At 35.3% G+C, this 17,267-nt stretch overlaps 1 long non-coding RNA gene across 2 annotated transcripts; it reads right to left on the bottom strand.

The window, feature by feature from the left end:
- LOC102167499 lies at positions 9,520–14,019 on the bottom strand. Of its 2 annotated transcripts, XR_002336145.1 has the most exons (5): positions 13,803–14,019; positions 12,134–12,266; positions 11,935–12,033; positions 10,785–10,875; positions 9,520–10,116 (listed from the first exon to the last, which is right to left on the bottom strand). It is a non-coding gene; the product is annotated as an uncharacterized LOC102167499 (long non-coding RNA). The 2 variants fall into 2 exon arrangements; XR_002336144.1 differs by having other exon boundaries at positions 9,520–10,875; positions 13,803–14,018.

Genomic DNA, 17,267 nt, shown 5'->3' with positions numbered 1-17,267 from the left:
ATGTAAATTGGTGCAATCACTGTGGAAAACAGTATGGAGATGCCTCAGAAAACTAAACATAGAACTACCATTTGATCCAGCAATCCCACTCATGGGCATCAATCCAGAGAAAACCATGACTCAAAAAGATACATGTACTCCACTGTTCATTGCAGCACTATTCACAATAGCCAAGACGTGGAAACAGCCTAAATGTCCATCAACAGAGAAATGGATCAAGAGGATGTGGAATACACATAATATACACAATGGAATATTACTCAGCCATTAAAAGGAACGAAATAACGGCATTTGCAGGAACATGGATGGGCCTAGAAGTTATCATGCTAAGTGAAGTCAGTCAGACAATGAGACACCAACATCATATGCCATCACATGTGGAATCTAAAAAAAGGGCATAATAAATGTTGCAGAATAGATACTGACTCAGAGACTTTGAAAAACTTATGTTTTCCAAATGAGACAGGATGGGGGTAGGGGAATGCACTGGGGGTTTGTGATGGAAATGCTACAGAATTAGCTGGAAAAAATCTCGGGTTGTCAACTGAGTATTTGAAGAAGCTTTGGTGTAATTTCCTCAGACATCACAACCTTCAGCATTGCCAATATCTCTGAACATTTCTCATCAATCTCTTGGGTTGCCTCTATGTTTTATTTGAAAAGAACTGTCAGCACTTGCAAAGCCTATCCTTCTCAAAATTTAAGCATCTGTCTGGCTCACAATGCTGTTGAGCGTTTGTGGTCACCTTTTACAAATGATAGCTTTCTGTGAGGGAATGTCCAGTTTGGAGCTGTAGGCTGCACCTCTTATAGTAGGGTTCCCCCCCACTAGGAGATACCTGGAGCACAGGTGGAGCACACCTAACCTATCAAAGGCAGGAAGGATACTGGTTTTCCATTTCAAATCGCTGTTATTTTAACTGTTCCTTATGTGAATTTCAAATGCCTAGCTAATTTCATCCCATATTGATTTCCTGGAATCAGTTGGCTTTTTTTGTATTTTATTTAAATATTGTTTTAAATCTTAATATTTATATGGTTCTATATTAAGATAAATTTATCTGTCTGTGGAAAACATATTTACATTGGATTTCATCCAAAATTTAAAAGGTTTGTGCTTTAAAAAACACCATCAAGAAAGGGAAAAACCATCCACACAATCAGAGAAAACATTAGCTAATCATGTAACTTATGAAAATCTATTATCTAGGATACATAAATAGCACTTATAACACGGGACCCAATTAAAAAGTAGGCAAAGGGTCTTAATAGACATTTGTCCAAAGGAGATTTACAAGTGGGCAATGTGTCATGAAAAGATGCTCGACACTATTAGCCACCAAAGAAATGCGAATCAGAACCACAGCGAGATACTACCTCAAATCTACAGGGATAGCTAGAATCTAGAAAGTCAGTAACAGTGTTGGAATGAGTAAAATTGGAACTCATGTATACTACTGGTGGGAATCATGTTCAATTTTCACAACCTCCTTATTAATAATCAGTGTGTATCTCAAGAGACAAATCTTCATACCTCATACCTGCTTAAAAAAAAAAAAAGCTAATAGCTTTAATATCCATTGCAAAAGCAAGTCATTTAGGAGAGAACAAGCTATCTTGATTGTTTCAGCCAATGGATTACCTCCTGTTTAAGAGGTGCAGCCATTCTGAATAATCCAAGGTGTGAAACCTGAATATGTAATCAAGTCACTGCAGAGTTTTAAGAATTCTGAGGCACCACCAGTGAAAGGAAATAGACTGCTAATCCACATGGAGATATTTGTGCCATCATTATGAGACAGGCTAGAGCTAAAAACTAAACAAGAAGCTTCTGAAGGTTCTGAAGAAAATGGAAAAACTGTTAGAGAGTTTCTTAGACGACTGACAAGTCAGACAAGAGTTTAACAAAAGCTGATGTCACAACAATCTCTTGAACAACAAGTTCGCTTTAGTTTACCATAATCTTCAAGTAATATATGGAATTCTACTGGCAATATTTTATTCCCTTTTCACCAACATGGATCTCCATCCTCTGACAGAGATTTGTCTCTCAAGGGCTCTTAATGTCACTTGTCACTTAGCAGAGTCTATGTTTCTGTGTTGGCTGAACGTCATGTTCAATTTTCACAACCTCTTTATTAATAATCAGTGTGTATCTCAAGAGACAAATCTTCATACCTCATACCTGCTTTAAAAGAAAAAAAGCTAATAGCTTTTACATCCATTGCAAAAGCAAGTCATTTAGGAGAGAAAAAGCTATCTGATTGTTTCAGCCAATTTAAATTAAATTGAAATGCCTTTATATGGAACTCTGGCTGAGTGTGCTGTGGAAGATGAAGATGCTGCAGGATGGGGTTATTTTGAAGAAATGCCAGCTTACCCTCTGATTTTCATTCATCAGTTAAATCTCTTAAGTTCTTTGCCTTTTTAATCTATGAGCCCGTGATTTATAGCTCTACATGATTTCCCTGAATTTCTATATTTTGCTAAAATAATTTTACACCAAGCCGTATAAATAACTGAACATAGAACTGCAATACAATCAGTTAGATGAGAAAGCTATATGTTATGCAATATAAAAAATCAGGGGGGGTGGTAGTCATAAAATATATTTATTTGGAAGGTGGCTACCTAAATCAGAATATAAAAACTTCCTTAGTTGCCCCTTAGATAGTCTCACTGTATTTCTTCAATCTAAGAAAGAAACCATACATTTTTTAATATTCTGAAACATGAGACATAAATTTCATACGAGAATGGCAGTGAAAAACTATTTTTGTTTTTGTTTTAAAGTGCCGAAATAATGAGCCATTTACTTGGTCATATGAATTGTCATTTGTAATAACTCAGAGTCTTAGAGAGAGCATCCATCATGAAAGATTATAATAAAGTAATAGTAACAGTTACAACAATAACAACACTGACTTATTGATCTCTGTGCCAGGAATTGTACCAAGTATTTTATGCACAAAAGTCTCATTTAATACTTTCAGCGGTGCACCCTCTAGATGTTACCCATCATGCTGCTCAGAAAACCAAGAACTAGGAAACCCAAATCCAAACTCAGCCTTCATGCTTAGAGCCCTTGCTTGTAACCATCACGGATCATGTTATCCTACTTCCTAGTAGAAGAGCGCTAGTGCAGACCCGAGTTGGAATAATGTCCCATGGTTAAGCTCCTGTTTTTATCTCCTACTGAATTTGATTACTATTCAATTCAATCAGCAGTTTGTTTCTACAGAGACATTGTTTTTCCTTGTCATTCATGCTGATCGCCTTGTCTGCTGCTGATGAGACAACTGCAAACTTTTTTTTTATATTTTCAAAAGAATGAATTTACTAACTTGCTTGAAACTGTCTTCAAAATGACAACTTCAACATTGATTCATTAAATGCAGTCAAGCAGATACCTGAATGTTATGTTTTCATTAAAAAACATGTATCGTGTATATATCCAGTCGTAAAGATATTTTGAAATAATTTATTTATAACATGACTGAAAGTTCATGGCAAAAATACTGATTTTTATCTACTGGGAACTGCTTCTTTAAAAATATGCTGAAAGTTGGATTTCCCGTCGTGGCGCAGTGGCTAACGAATCCGACTAGGAACCATGAGGGTGCGGGTTTGGTCCCTGCCCTTGCTCAGTGGGTTAACGATCCGGCGTTGCCGTGAGCTGTGGTGTAGGTTGCAGACGCAGCTCGGATCCAGCGTTGCTGTGGCTCTGGCGTAGGCCGGTGGCTACAGCTCCGATTCAACCCCTAGCCTGGGAACCTCCATATGCTGCGGGAGCGGCCCCAGAAAAGGCAAAAAGACAAAGACAAAAAAAAAAAGAAAATGCTGAAAGTATAATAATGATCCTTGTTTGTATGCAAGCCTGTAGCTCTTTGTTTCTTTGTTGTAAACTTTTAGGACATATCCAGGTCTCTTCTTTTCTTTTCTTTTTTCCCGTTTGTTTTTAAGAGGAAAATGGTCATTGAGTTTGTGTAGATTTATGTTCTTGATCTTGTCTTTTAAATTTAACATTGTTGAGGGTTTTAAAAAATGTCAGAGTACTTTCTTTTACCTTAAGTAATTATAAAGACCAAAAAGGCAGAAAATTTCAACCTAATGCACTCATTATACCGTTTCAATGAATTCAACTTAATTATTTTATTTTGGATCTTCATGACGCCTGGCTACTAAAGCCTTGCCAACAATTTTCCTCAATTTCATTTCAAGCTCACGTGTGTATTTTTTTAACCATATTAGTTTTCTCTTACTAACCTACTACCACAGACTTAGCAGTTTAAAATATCACCTTCTTATCATCGTACAGTTTCGGGTAAGAGGTCTAAGGTGCTTACCTTTGTCCTCTGCTTGGTGGCTCATGAGGTTGCCGTCAAGGTGATGGTCAGGCTGTGTTCTCATGTGGTTGCCCTACTAGGAAAGAAGCCCCTTGTCTGCTCACACAGGCGGCTGGCCAAATTCACGCCACGCAGTTGGGTGGGGGGGAAGCCCAGCGTCCTGCAGCCTGGACTCCAGAGGCCTGTCTCAGCAACCGGAGGGGGCCTGCACTTCCTCGCCACGAAAACTTACTTTATCCATCAGCACGGAGAGCCTCAAGAGCAAGGTAGCCGGCACGATGGAGTCTCAGCCGATGGGACGTAACCCTTTTGCTATATTCTCTTGGTTGGAAGCAAGTCACAGATCCTGCCCCTTTAAGGGTGTGAACTCTGGGATGCAGAGATCCTGGGCGGCTGCCTTAGAGTCTCTGTGCATTACACGAAACATAAATAAATGGACCTCCCACAGGTCTCTTTAAATATGTACTCTCAGAAATGTAAGAAGCAATGCCAATTTGCTCAGGATGCAAAAGTGGTTAGAACTAAGTGATATCAGATTAGAGCGAACATGTTAAATGTTGAAATACTAGCCATGTTACAATGAAATGAAGCATTCTTGTGTTTAACTACATTCTATGCAAGCTTATCTATTATAACAATAAAGTAATACACATTTGTTGATTGATTTGTAAAATCATAGAATTTGAACAATTTAAACAAATATTCCAAAAGGCTCTATTTTGTTTCCTTACTACAAAACCTGTTCAATTTGGATAACTTATTAAACTTGCAGGCAAAGGGGGAAAAAGCCAAAGATTTTGGTCTGAAATATTAATTTGGAGTGTGATCAGGGAAAAAAAGAGATAAAAATTATTCGACTTTGAGTACAAGGACAGACAAGTCCTGAAGACCTGCCATGATGAAAAGATAAAGAATTGAGGCCCTTTCTACCCTGCTCTCTGAGGAAAGGCTTAGGGGATCATGGTGATTCCAGGAAAAACAAAAACAAAGCCAGCACCAGCAAAATATGCTTAGGAAAAAAGAGATAATATGGAAACATGTTCTTCTAATGGGCGATCACGTCTTTCTTACTAAATTTCTTAAAGTTTCACAGTCTTAAAGTGTTTTAAGATCTCAAACTTTCCTTGAACCACCCGCTTCCGTGTTTGGTTTTATTTTTTCTCCTCATTACAACTTCTTCAAGTATTTGGTGATTTGTCATAGGAAAGTTTGCCAATTAACAAAAACAACAACAATAAAAAAAAAACTCCTCAACAATGACTTTGAAAGAGCTTTCTATTGGTTAATGTAGTTAATACAAAGCTATCTTTTTACTAATCTTTGTAATTTTAAATGACTTAAATGACTTTTCATCTTAATATCACACATAGAAAATTTCAGCTACATAAATTCTACTTTTTTGTGGTCTTTTCTAAAAAGCGCTAATTCTTTGAATGCTTTGTCGTACTTGGATACTGCATGCTTAAAATATGCTAAATTGATACTGACATAAAAGTCTGTACATAAACATTACAAACAACAAAGTCAACTTTAGGTAATAAGAAGTGAGTAGCTCATGTTTATATCAAGGAATAATTTTAAGTGTAATCTCTTTATCTAGAGTCTTACGGTAAACAGAGTTTAAAAATTTTTGAATAAAAATAAATTTGTGGAGTTCCCATTGTGGCGCAGTGGTTAACGAATCTGACTGGGAACCATGAGGTTGCGGGTTTGATCCCTGGCCTTGCTCAGTGGGTTAAGGATCCGGCGTTGCCCTGAGCTGTGGTGTAGGTTGCAGACGTGGCTCAGATCCCGTGTTGCTGTGGCTCTGGCGTAGGCCGGTGGCTACAGCTCCGATTCCACCCCTAGCCTGGGAACCTCCATATGCCATGGGAGCGGCCCAAGAAATGGCAAAAAGACAAAAAAATAAAATAATAAAATAAATTAAAAATAAATTTGTGACATCCTAAGTTTAACAAAAAATATTATATCTAGGTAAAGGATATTTTAGAACATTTTCAGTTCCTAAGATTTACAGACTTGAACACTTGTTTTTTTTGGATATTACAATCTCAAGTACTATCTTTTAAATTTTCTCTTCAAAAGTCATAATACATATCCTATATTGTATATATAGGCAAAAGTCAACGGCTTTTGTGAGACTATTCTGTGAAAAATTTTAGGCTGTGTCTATGTTTGATATTATATTACATTAAAACTTATCCAGTCAATTTTCATTATTCATGTTAATTGTATTGTACAGAATTGCTACAAATCTGAACCATTTGCTTCTAGAGAAGTTCAGGGCAACGTTTTCATCTACTGACTGATACATAAATTTATATTGTGTGTGCTTCTGTTTAAAGATACCTGGATTTTAGAGGTATGCATTTTCTCTGTAAGACAGCACAGCTTGTTTGTTTTGAGAAACTCTATCCAATACCAGCACTACTATCAAGGGCCACTTTAGACAGTGAAATCACTAACTCAAGCACAAGATGTGAAAAACGGGACACAAAATAAACCACAAAAAGAGACTTCACATGTATGGGAGCTGAAGCAAGAGGGCTGAATAGGCTCTTCGTTTGACTTCAGCCGGTGATTTGAGCACAGCATGTCCTCGAATGACCACAAAAGTATCAAGCAAGTATTGCATCTGAAGATTCATTAACATCTTCCCACAACTCGACAGTTCTTTCTTTTTACCCCTGAGAATTCCATTGTGAGGATGTGACCCACTTACCCACGAAAGGGCACCTCGGTTGCTTCCAGGTTTCGGCTTTTATGAATGAAACTGCTTTGAACATTTGTGTGACTAGTCCTCTGTGCACATAAGTTTTCAACCATTTGAGTAAACACCGAGGGGCACTGCTGTTGGCATGAGACCATGGTTACCTACTTAAGAAACTGCAAAACTGCGAAACCATTCTGGTTGCCACGTTTCACATCTGTTGCTTGGTATCCTCACCCGGCTGCGACTGGTATGACGTTTCTTCTGTGGGTTTGTTTTTTCAGTCTAGCAGTGTAGCCTTTCTAATAGTGTGTAATACTAACTCATCAGCTTAAATTTTCAATTCCCTAGTGAGAAGAGATGTTGAGCAATACGTGCTTGTTTATTTGTGTGTATTTAAACGCAGTATTTCCTAGAAGAGTGACTAGCATAAAATAGGTACTCATTAAATATTTATAAAATAAATTATGTGTATATACAACTAAGAACTGTATGTAATTTCATCATAAAAGTAAGTCCTTTTGATTGAAAATAAACTCTAAGTCCCCTGAATATCTGTATCTATATTATCAGCTCATTGCCCAGCATTTAAAGCATATCTCATATCAATAAATTGGTTGAAATTAAATGATATGGGCAGAGAGGGTATTATAAACAAACTTAATATGAAAAATGTTTGTAAACAGTTTGCGTAGCTAGATCTTTGAAAAGATGTTTCTAATATTTTTCGATATTTGGAACTGAAAAATAAATGCATGCACAAAAAATATATTCTGCTGAAATACTCAATGCATTAACTGTTATATCTTTTTTATTTTCCATATGGCATCATATCTTGTTATCAGGGTTGTTGTAAAAATAAAAGGTGGTGAAATCTACAGGTCTCTCATCATTGATTCAAGCACAATATTAAGTGTGCAAAATACTGCTGTTGCTACTATAATTAGCATTTTTAACAATTCCTTTTGATCACATATCAACTTCCTGTCTTAATTAAATTTTTCAGCTATTCTCTAGGTGAGTAAATCGCTTCCACGTTTGGTCCATCTTTTACTCTTTTACTATTGTCTTAGTATCTTTTATCCCACTATCTACCATCATTCTTACAATTTTTTTTTTTTTACTATTTCTCTTTTTGAATAACCTTTTGTTTACTTTAAAAATAATATATTTTTATAAAGACAGTTCTGTATCAGTATAATCAAGCTACTTTATAAATTTGTATACATTTTCTGCAAATCTCTCCTTTAGTTTTGTGGTAACCATCAGCACAGGAACTCTCAATACGTATGTCCTAAGAAACGGTCATGTTAAATATACCATATAATTTAACGTATAATCTTTTCATGGACTGAGCACATAGGGATACTTATTTAGTTCATGGGTGATTTCCAAAATCAGATATGAAAAGAACTCATGTATTTGTTTTAGTATATTGGACAGTGTCTGTGACAAATAAATATTATATGTGATAGTTTAAATAGTCTCTAAGCACAAGACCTTGCAGTTCAATGACTGCCTCCTACTTTCAATAAGTGAAATAAACTTCATGAAACATATTTTGAGAATGTATTTATTTGGAGTTCTCTCGTGATGCAGCAGGCTAAGGATCCATGTTGTCACTGCAGCAGCTTGAGTCACTGCTGCGGTGTGGGTCTGATCCCTGACCCAGGAGCTTCCATATGCTCTGAGCATAGAAAAAAACAAAAAGAATGCAATTGGCTTATATGCAAGAAAAAAATCTTTTTATATTTTAACACATGCACTGATACATCTAATAGGTAATTCTAATATTACATTCAAATAGCTTACCGACTGTTTATACTTTAAGATTAATCGTATTCATTTAATTTCCTCTAAAATATAGTGATTAAATGTTTTCTTTTATTTGAAAAATGTCTAGGTCTTTTTGGACAACATTGATGGCTTGGTAATTATATGCAGATACTAAGCAAAATTTTTTTTAGGAGTTTTGCCTAGAATCCCGCGGGGATCCACTCTACCTATATAAAACAATATCCATCTTTAACTACATCAGCATATGGAATGTGTATTAGTTATCTATTGCTGGATAATAAACCATTCCAAAATTTAGCATCTTAAAAAAAAAAAAAGAATCCTTCTTTTTGCTCTTGGTTCTATCAGCAAATTGAGCTGGGCTCCTCTGTACAATGCTGTGTTGCTATCATGTGTGACCACTCATGAGTCAACAGTCACCCGGCAGCCAACTGAGATGGCTTGGTTTAAAAATGGCTTCACTCACGGGCTTGGCAGGGTTCTGGCAATTGGCGGGCAGTTTCCCTCAGTAGTCTTTCATCATCCAGAATGCTGAGGATACCTCCTAGGTGAGGGCCATCTTCCCAAAGGGTGAGAGTGACGTTCAAGTCCTTTTTAGGACCGTGGACCCAAATCCAGCAACTGTTACATCTGTCACATCCTACTGATCCAAACCCAGGCCAGATTTAAGAATACGCGGGGAATGGACTCGACACCATGAGAGACACGTGGTGCAGTCACATCACAAGAGTGTGTATTCTGAGACGGGAGAATTCGTGACCACATTCCCGTTCACCAGAGACTGTAGAGCATGGCATTGCTTGAGCATCTGCTCTATAAACTGGGTTCTGCCACCCCCACTTTCATCACCCAGGGAAGATGGCCTAATCACTCTAAGACAAGGTCTACTCGTTTGGAAAACAAACATAGCTGTTTTGAAGATTTAGTGCCGGAGTTTACATAAATGACTTAGCGCAGCTTCTACCATAATTACAAAGGTTGATTACTGATAATGACTATTTCCAGTATTTTCTTGGCGGTTTATACCATCTTAGATTGTCTTTACATTTGGCTAAATAAAAATGTGGCTTTCTCACTTGAAAGAGGAGCATTTTCTTCCAAAGATAGCAAAATACCCAAGTAGTACAATCATGGCATGAAAAAGTAGTAAATAGCATGAAGCAGAGCTAACCTCGTTGGCAGCAACTTTATTATTTCTGTCACCTACGCCTGCCCGTTGATTACACACTGGAGACTGAATCCACTTTGGTCAGTTAAATTCAGCTGCATAGAGGAAGGAAACAGATTATGTCTCTTTATGACCTTCTTTCTCCTTTCATGGAGACTGCGCACATTTTTAGACCTCACTGCCTCTAACTCAAATGTGTTGCTTTCTCTTCGAATATTTTCAGAATTTAAATGGACACATTATGTGCCCTTCTACATCAGGACTCTTCTGGTTGCTAGGTACATAAATTCAACTCGAACTGGCTTTAAAAGACGTGAATTTATTTTATCACCATCTGTTATATCAAGGCATATACTGACCCAGATGTACTTTCTGACTCACTAATAAGTCAGGACATAGCCTCAGCCTTCTTCTGTGTCTTTCTATATCTTTCTCTTTCTTACCTTTTGCCCTTCTGTTCTCCATTGCATTGTCAGGAAGGCACTTCAGAAATGTCATAACTTGTAATTACAGAAAAAACATTTAGCTTTAGCAAAAGTCATAGCTCCAGATGGGTAACTTGGATCAGGTTTATGCCTCAGCCCATCACTGTGAGCAAAGGTGATCATGTCCTTTGAGATTGAGGAACAGAACAGTATTATTTTACGTAAAATCAAGTCACTGTTTCCAGAGAAAAGTGAAAACGGACGCTATACAACAAATATAATACAACAAATATACACTAACCTTTTACCGTTAGCATAGACAAGAGTTTTTCAATTACCATAGATTGAACTTGGACAGTTTTATCAAACTTCATATCCATTTCATTTCTTCTTCCATATCTTCACCAAAGATGGAAAATCACCAGCCTCCTGGAAGAAAATATTGCTTTTTTCATCCTTAACTTTACCCAATATTTCTCATGTATCTGACTACTATGCATTGACCACCATGTCTTGTTCAAATTCCAGAACTTTTTTCCATTTCCATGAGGCTTGGAAGCAGCACAATCTTTTTTAAAGTTTTACACAATCCATCCAGGTATAAGAATTTGTTTCCCTCAATTAAACCACATCTGTATTTTTTTTTATTATTTAGATAATAGCCCTCACTTAATAACTGAGGAGACAATAAAAATAAATTTGATATGGTTCATTTGGTGAAAAAGGAACACAGTAATTTTGTGACTGCTTCCATTTTTTTAAATCTTCACAAAAATTTACTTCAGTCTAATCCAAGTAGTTTAAAAAGGATAAAAACTTGCAAACAAATCACAAAACATACAGAAACATTCTTTCCTCTAGGATTTTTAGTGATATACGTATGTATATACTAAAGACATATTTTAAGTTTAATGAAAAATTATTTATGAATATAATAATTTTTACACTACATTCTCATAGAAGAACATCATTTGAGTATTTCGATGTCATTAAATGTACTTCAAATACCATAATGATTTAACTGTTTTCCCTGAAAGATACACCAATAAAAAACATTATTTTTGTTTTCTGAATTTCCTTATTATTAAAATTATTTTGATACATAGCCTTTAATAATACATTCATGCATTATACACATTTTTTAAGATGAGTGTTTCCAGACCAGAAAAGACCATAGTGACTTTTCTGATAGCCTTTATTTTTTTTCTCTCCTGCCCAGTATTACATAAGCACTTGATAAACCAAATACAACGGATGCAAAGAATAACAAGGCCAACAAAAACAAAACAAAATAAAAGAAGACACCAAAACAACACAAAATATCTGAAATTCAGTAAGAATTTCACTGGAAAGTTTTAGGAATTTTCCTTCAGCTAATAAATGACAGAGGACTGACATTCTCAGGGAACTACTACTACACATCAGGGTCCGAGAAGCTGAAATGAAATTTGGACTGTAACACAACCATCCCATGAATTAATAACTCACTTTTATCTGCAAAACCCTAGAGGTGGCTTTCAATGTATTGATTTTCTTTCCTTGATATTTCAGCCATGTTAGATTTTGGGAGAGTGCCTCCTTTAACTTCTGCAAGAGAAGAACAAAGATTTATGATGTTCCTATTTAATCAATATCTCAGGGGTAAAAGATGGGCATTGTCTTCTAGTTAAGTAAACTAGAGCAGTACCTTTGTGAAAAGAGTTGCTGAATTTATTCTAGATGCCGTTAGTCATTGTCTCCTTGGTTACATAATACTTGCTGAAAGAAGACCAGTGGGGGAGAATTCTCTTCTACATAAAGCCAACAAGAACTGCGTGTCTCTGGGACAAGAAACAACATGTAATACCACTGGGTTTTATAACTGTTTACAAGGCTATCTCTTAAAGTTAACTTCCCCTGAGGTCAAAATTTAATGAAAACTTAATCAAGAAGTATGCAGGAACTTCTCATGCAGGAACTTAATCAAGAAGTATGCAGGAACTTCTCATATAGTTTAGGTGTACTGATCTTACATGTTTCTTTCCTTATCCTTGGAATTTTAGAATTTGAAGACATATATAATCACACATGAATACTTGTGTACTTGGATCCATAACATTTTAAAAATATGAAATCAAATACATATATATTTATATATGTATACATACACCTATAAAAGATAATTTTAAACAAGTGCTGCTATGCCTATTACTGTTCATTATTACTATTGCTGCTCCTGCTGTTACTACTGATATTATTAACAATACTATCACTACCGATAATGAGGCAGATCTACCAGTTGATGGTTTGCTAAAGTTCTAAGCATAAGTGTTTAATTTTATCATTTTTCCCATATTGGTTAAATGAGTATATTATTTTTCTCCATTATTCTATTAACACTTTATATTACATTTCTGGTTTCCAAATTCACCATATTTTTTCTGGAATAAATAATTTTGCCTGTGATTCTATTATCATTTTAAATTACTGCTGAAAATAATTTGCCTAAATTTGGGTTATGATCACTGCACCAATGCTTATGAGACATATTTTTTCTGTAATTTCTCTTACATATAATGTTGCTGTTAGTTTTATTATCAAAGATAAATTGAAAATCAGTTTGTAAAAGAAAACACAGTAGAGTATTTTCATGATCCTGGAGTATGCAAAGATTACTTAAACTGTGTAAAAATGGCGCTATATACAAAAGAAACAAAAAATGAATTGTACTTAATTAGTAATATCTCTTACTCAAGATATACCATTAAAACATTAAGATGTTCTATCACATATATCTGAAAAACTCATATAAAGAAATATTTTAAAATTCCTATCAATAATAGAGAATAAAGAACCTGACTTTTTAAACAGCCTTCATCCTTGATCAGGTCTGCCTAAAAAGATATAGTGGTGCCTCAAAAACCCTTGGAAGACTGGCTCCAGGACCCCCAGTAAATTCCACAATGCACAGATGCTCAAACCCCTTACATAAAATGGTGTTGCATTTGCATATAACCTAGTCACATCCTCCAGTACACCTTAAATCATCTCCAGATTACTTACAATACCTAACACAATGTCAATGTTATGCAAATAATTGGCAGTGCCTGGCAAATTCATGTTGTGCTTTTTGGAACTTTCTGTAATTTTTACTCTTGAATATTCTTGATCTGCATTGGTCAAATCTGTGGGATGCAGAATCTGCGGGTATGGAGAATTGGCCGTATATTCAGATAGCCAACATGTATGTATTAACCATCATGGGCATAAGAATCAAACCTACCATGACACCAACACACATACGAGAACAGATACAATTTAAAAGGTTGATAATACCAAGAATACGATAGAATATAAAGCAGGTGAAAGTCACTTACATTGCTGGTGAGATTATAAGTCATTTAAGTCACTTTGAAATTTTGCTTAGTGGGATTTACTGTTGCTAAACATGCCATGCTCATATCCAGCAATTCTGATCCAAGTGTCTAAGAGAAATGAGGGAATATGTTCACCAAAAGATGTAAAAAATAATTTCAAACAGTTTTATTCTCAATAGTCAAAATCGGATATGGACTATGTGTCTTTCAACAGAATAGATACATTGTGACATGTTATATTACTACAATGGATACAAACAACAAAAACAAAAAACAGACTACTGATATATGCAAAGACATGGATTAATCAAAGAGACACTGTATTAAGTAAGCAAAAGAAGGCAGACGAAATGACTAGTAATTAAAGGGTTTTAGTTATATCAATTCAACTAATTGAGGTTTTAAAGTGTTAAAACAGGTATTACGTTAATTGTAAATTAATTTCTTAAGGGGACACTGGAAAATTCTAGACATATGCTATAACTATAATTTGCGTATTTTCATTAGACTATAAATTTTACTGAGCTGTACACTTAATATTGTTTATTTTACAAGCCACACTGTATGCATTTGCAATCATAAACTAAGGAAAAACAAACATGGCATCCACTGGTAATCTCGTTGATTTTTAAAGAGTGAGGAAGCAGGAAATGCCTAAATCTCCTTGGTATGCTCTTCAGTGGTCACGGGAGGGGAACAGTTCATTTCCCACACTTTTTGTTTGCCTCACCTGATACTTTCAACTAATGTAACAAGACTGTACACAGGCCACAGTGTTCCTGCCTTACTGATTTTCTCTGTACTATAAGCAGGCATGATGATAGGAGAGTTCAGTTGATTTATTGCCATTAGACATTTTTTCCGCTATAAATATAAATATTTTTCATATGTAGTTTGCTGAGGAAAGGTTAGGAAGCACTCATGTTTACCATTTTCTCATTTTCTTATTTCTGGCTCTGTCATGTCTTGAATGTTTATTTCATTGGACATCACAGGTGAGTCAGGAAGGAGAGAAGTAAGTTAGATGTAATTTATATAACCTGATTCGTTCTGCAGCAATACTGTTGAAGATTTTTAGCAGAACTGTCATTTATGGCTTAGGGAAAACATGTCATTCCAGTAAAACAAAGCCAGACAGAAGACTACAGTAGTGGCTGCATGCAATCAGAGATAAATCACGTTAAGAACACCCAGGGAAAAATCCATGAGGATTTCCAGCTTTATTTGCTGCAAGTTTGAGTGGATATGGGTTTTTCTGCAAGGTGGGTTTGCACTGAGAGATGGTTTTAACGGAATTCTGAATAAACACAAGTGAGATGAGGTAAGAAGCAGAGATTGTCTGGACATACATGAGATATCAGAATTGAAGCAGAAGTAAGGCACAGAAAAATAAAAAGGGAAACAAGTGAAGGAGTGGCAGTTCATTGGTTGGGGAGACAAAGAATAAAATGATCCTTGATTTCAACTCCATTTGATGAATATTTCCTTAAATGTGAGAACATTAATATGTAACAAAAAAATTAAAGCATGTCTGTGCAGAAATATAACATATTTCCCTATCTCAGTCATATATCTAAGTTATATATATATAATTACTTATTATGAATTGCAATTCATATTTTAGTTAGGATTTAAAACTATATATAAGCCTTATATTTTAGGCCTTGGATAAATTTTACATTGTTTCATTTATAAAAATTTTTCATTTAAAATGTTTAGTTGTGGTATTCTAAACTTTACAATTTGACAGAGTCTAAAAATAATAGGAAAAATTTTGGGAGTTCCCGTCGTGGCGCAGTGGTTAACGAATCCAACTAGGAACCATGAGGTTGTGGGTTGGGTCCCTGCCCTTGCTCAGTGGGTTAACGATCCGGCGTTGCCGTGAGCTGTGGTGTAGGTCGCAGACGCGGCTCGGATCCCACGTTGCTGTGGCTCTGGCGTAGGCTGGCGGCTACAGCTCCGATTTGACCCCTAGCCTGGGAACCTCCATATGCCGCGAGAGCGGCCCAAGAAATGGCAAAAAGACAAAAAAAAAAAAAAAAAAAAAAAAAAAAAATTAAAAAAAATTTTTTTTCTAACATCCTTTACTAGAAGTAAAAACAAAAACAATACAAAAAATCTAGTAAATAGTGCAGAAAAATTAAAACTGAAGCCCTGAACTCAAAGTTGAATGCTCATAAAACAATTTAAAAATTAATCTGATCCTTTTAAAATGTATACAGAAGCACTCTACGATACGGAAAGCACAGAACTACACTAAAAAGAAAATGAAAATGAGGGTTAACCTAACAGTGGTAACTGCTACGAAATGTATAGAAGATATGCACACATATTCTTTGATATATGTTTTACATACATATACAAGTGTACAATTTTACAATGTATTTTAACATTTTAACTATCTTAAATAATCTAATAATCTACTATTTTATCTATACAAACTATTGCCTTTTTTTTACAGAAGTAGTACATCATATTTAAATAATCTCCAAATTTTAGCCACATGCAGTCTCTGATTTCTGACATTCTAAATCCAAATGTAAAATGTCTTTGAACACAATATATTTATATAATTTCACGATAATATTCTAAAGATAAATTCCAATTTTAGATATATCTCTCTGACTCAGAATTCATTTACTGTGTGTTAGAAGGGAGAAACTTTGTTTCATACAGGGTGACAATATTCTTAACATTATATAACAAAGACTGATTTTTTTTAAACTTCTGTTTTGAAAGGTCTCCTTTTACAATGTGTTTGAAAACAAACTATCTTTATATACTAACATGCATTCTCTTGGGTCAATCTATCACTCCTTCACCTATTTTCACCTCTACCATTCATTCTTTGCATAACTTGCTAGAAAGTACTTATTATCTACATACCCGCTTATAACTGAGGACAATAGCTATTACTATTTCACGGTGGCATGTCAGTATATAGGACCCTAAAGACAAAACAAAGCACTACTTCATCTGTGTTAATTTAGAAGTACGTTTTAATATTGTACACCTCAATGAAACTATTATTAAGACATTAGGTTCTACAGATTCTCCAGCTAGGAAGAAGAATAAAAACAATAACAACAACAAAACAGCAAAGAACACAGGGATTCAAAAGGATTCAGAAATGGCAGAAAATAAAAGCAGTGACTTGCTGGGAACAAGGAGAAAAACAAAATAGTGAATTTAAGATAGAACAGAGGCAGATAAAAAGTTGGGGATGAGAAATAATTTAAAAACCAGGACATTTCTAGGGCTGAATTGTGTTTGACATTTTTAGAAAAGGTGGGTAGTAAGAAGAAATAATTTTAAAGATAAATGCCAATGTAACCATCTTGAAACATATAAAAATATTCGGAGACAAATTAATTTACGACAAGAATAGGCACTGCTGCAGCTCCTGATATTTCTGGTTCTCTTCCCCTCACAGCTACAGGGCAGATTCTCACTCCCCTGAAGTTT

This window comes from Sus scrofa, chromosome 10 (genome assembly GCF_000003025.6).
Source record: "Sus scrofa isolate TJ Tabasco breed Duroc chromosome 10, Sscrofa11.1, whole genome shotgun sequence".
Taxonomy (NCBI): Eukaryota; Metazoa; Chordata; class Mammalia; order Artiodactyla; family Suidae; genus Sus; species Sus scrofa.
This window is presented reverse-complemented; position numbering and strand designations above follow the sequence as displayed.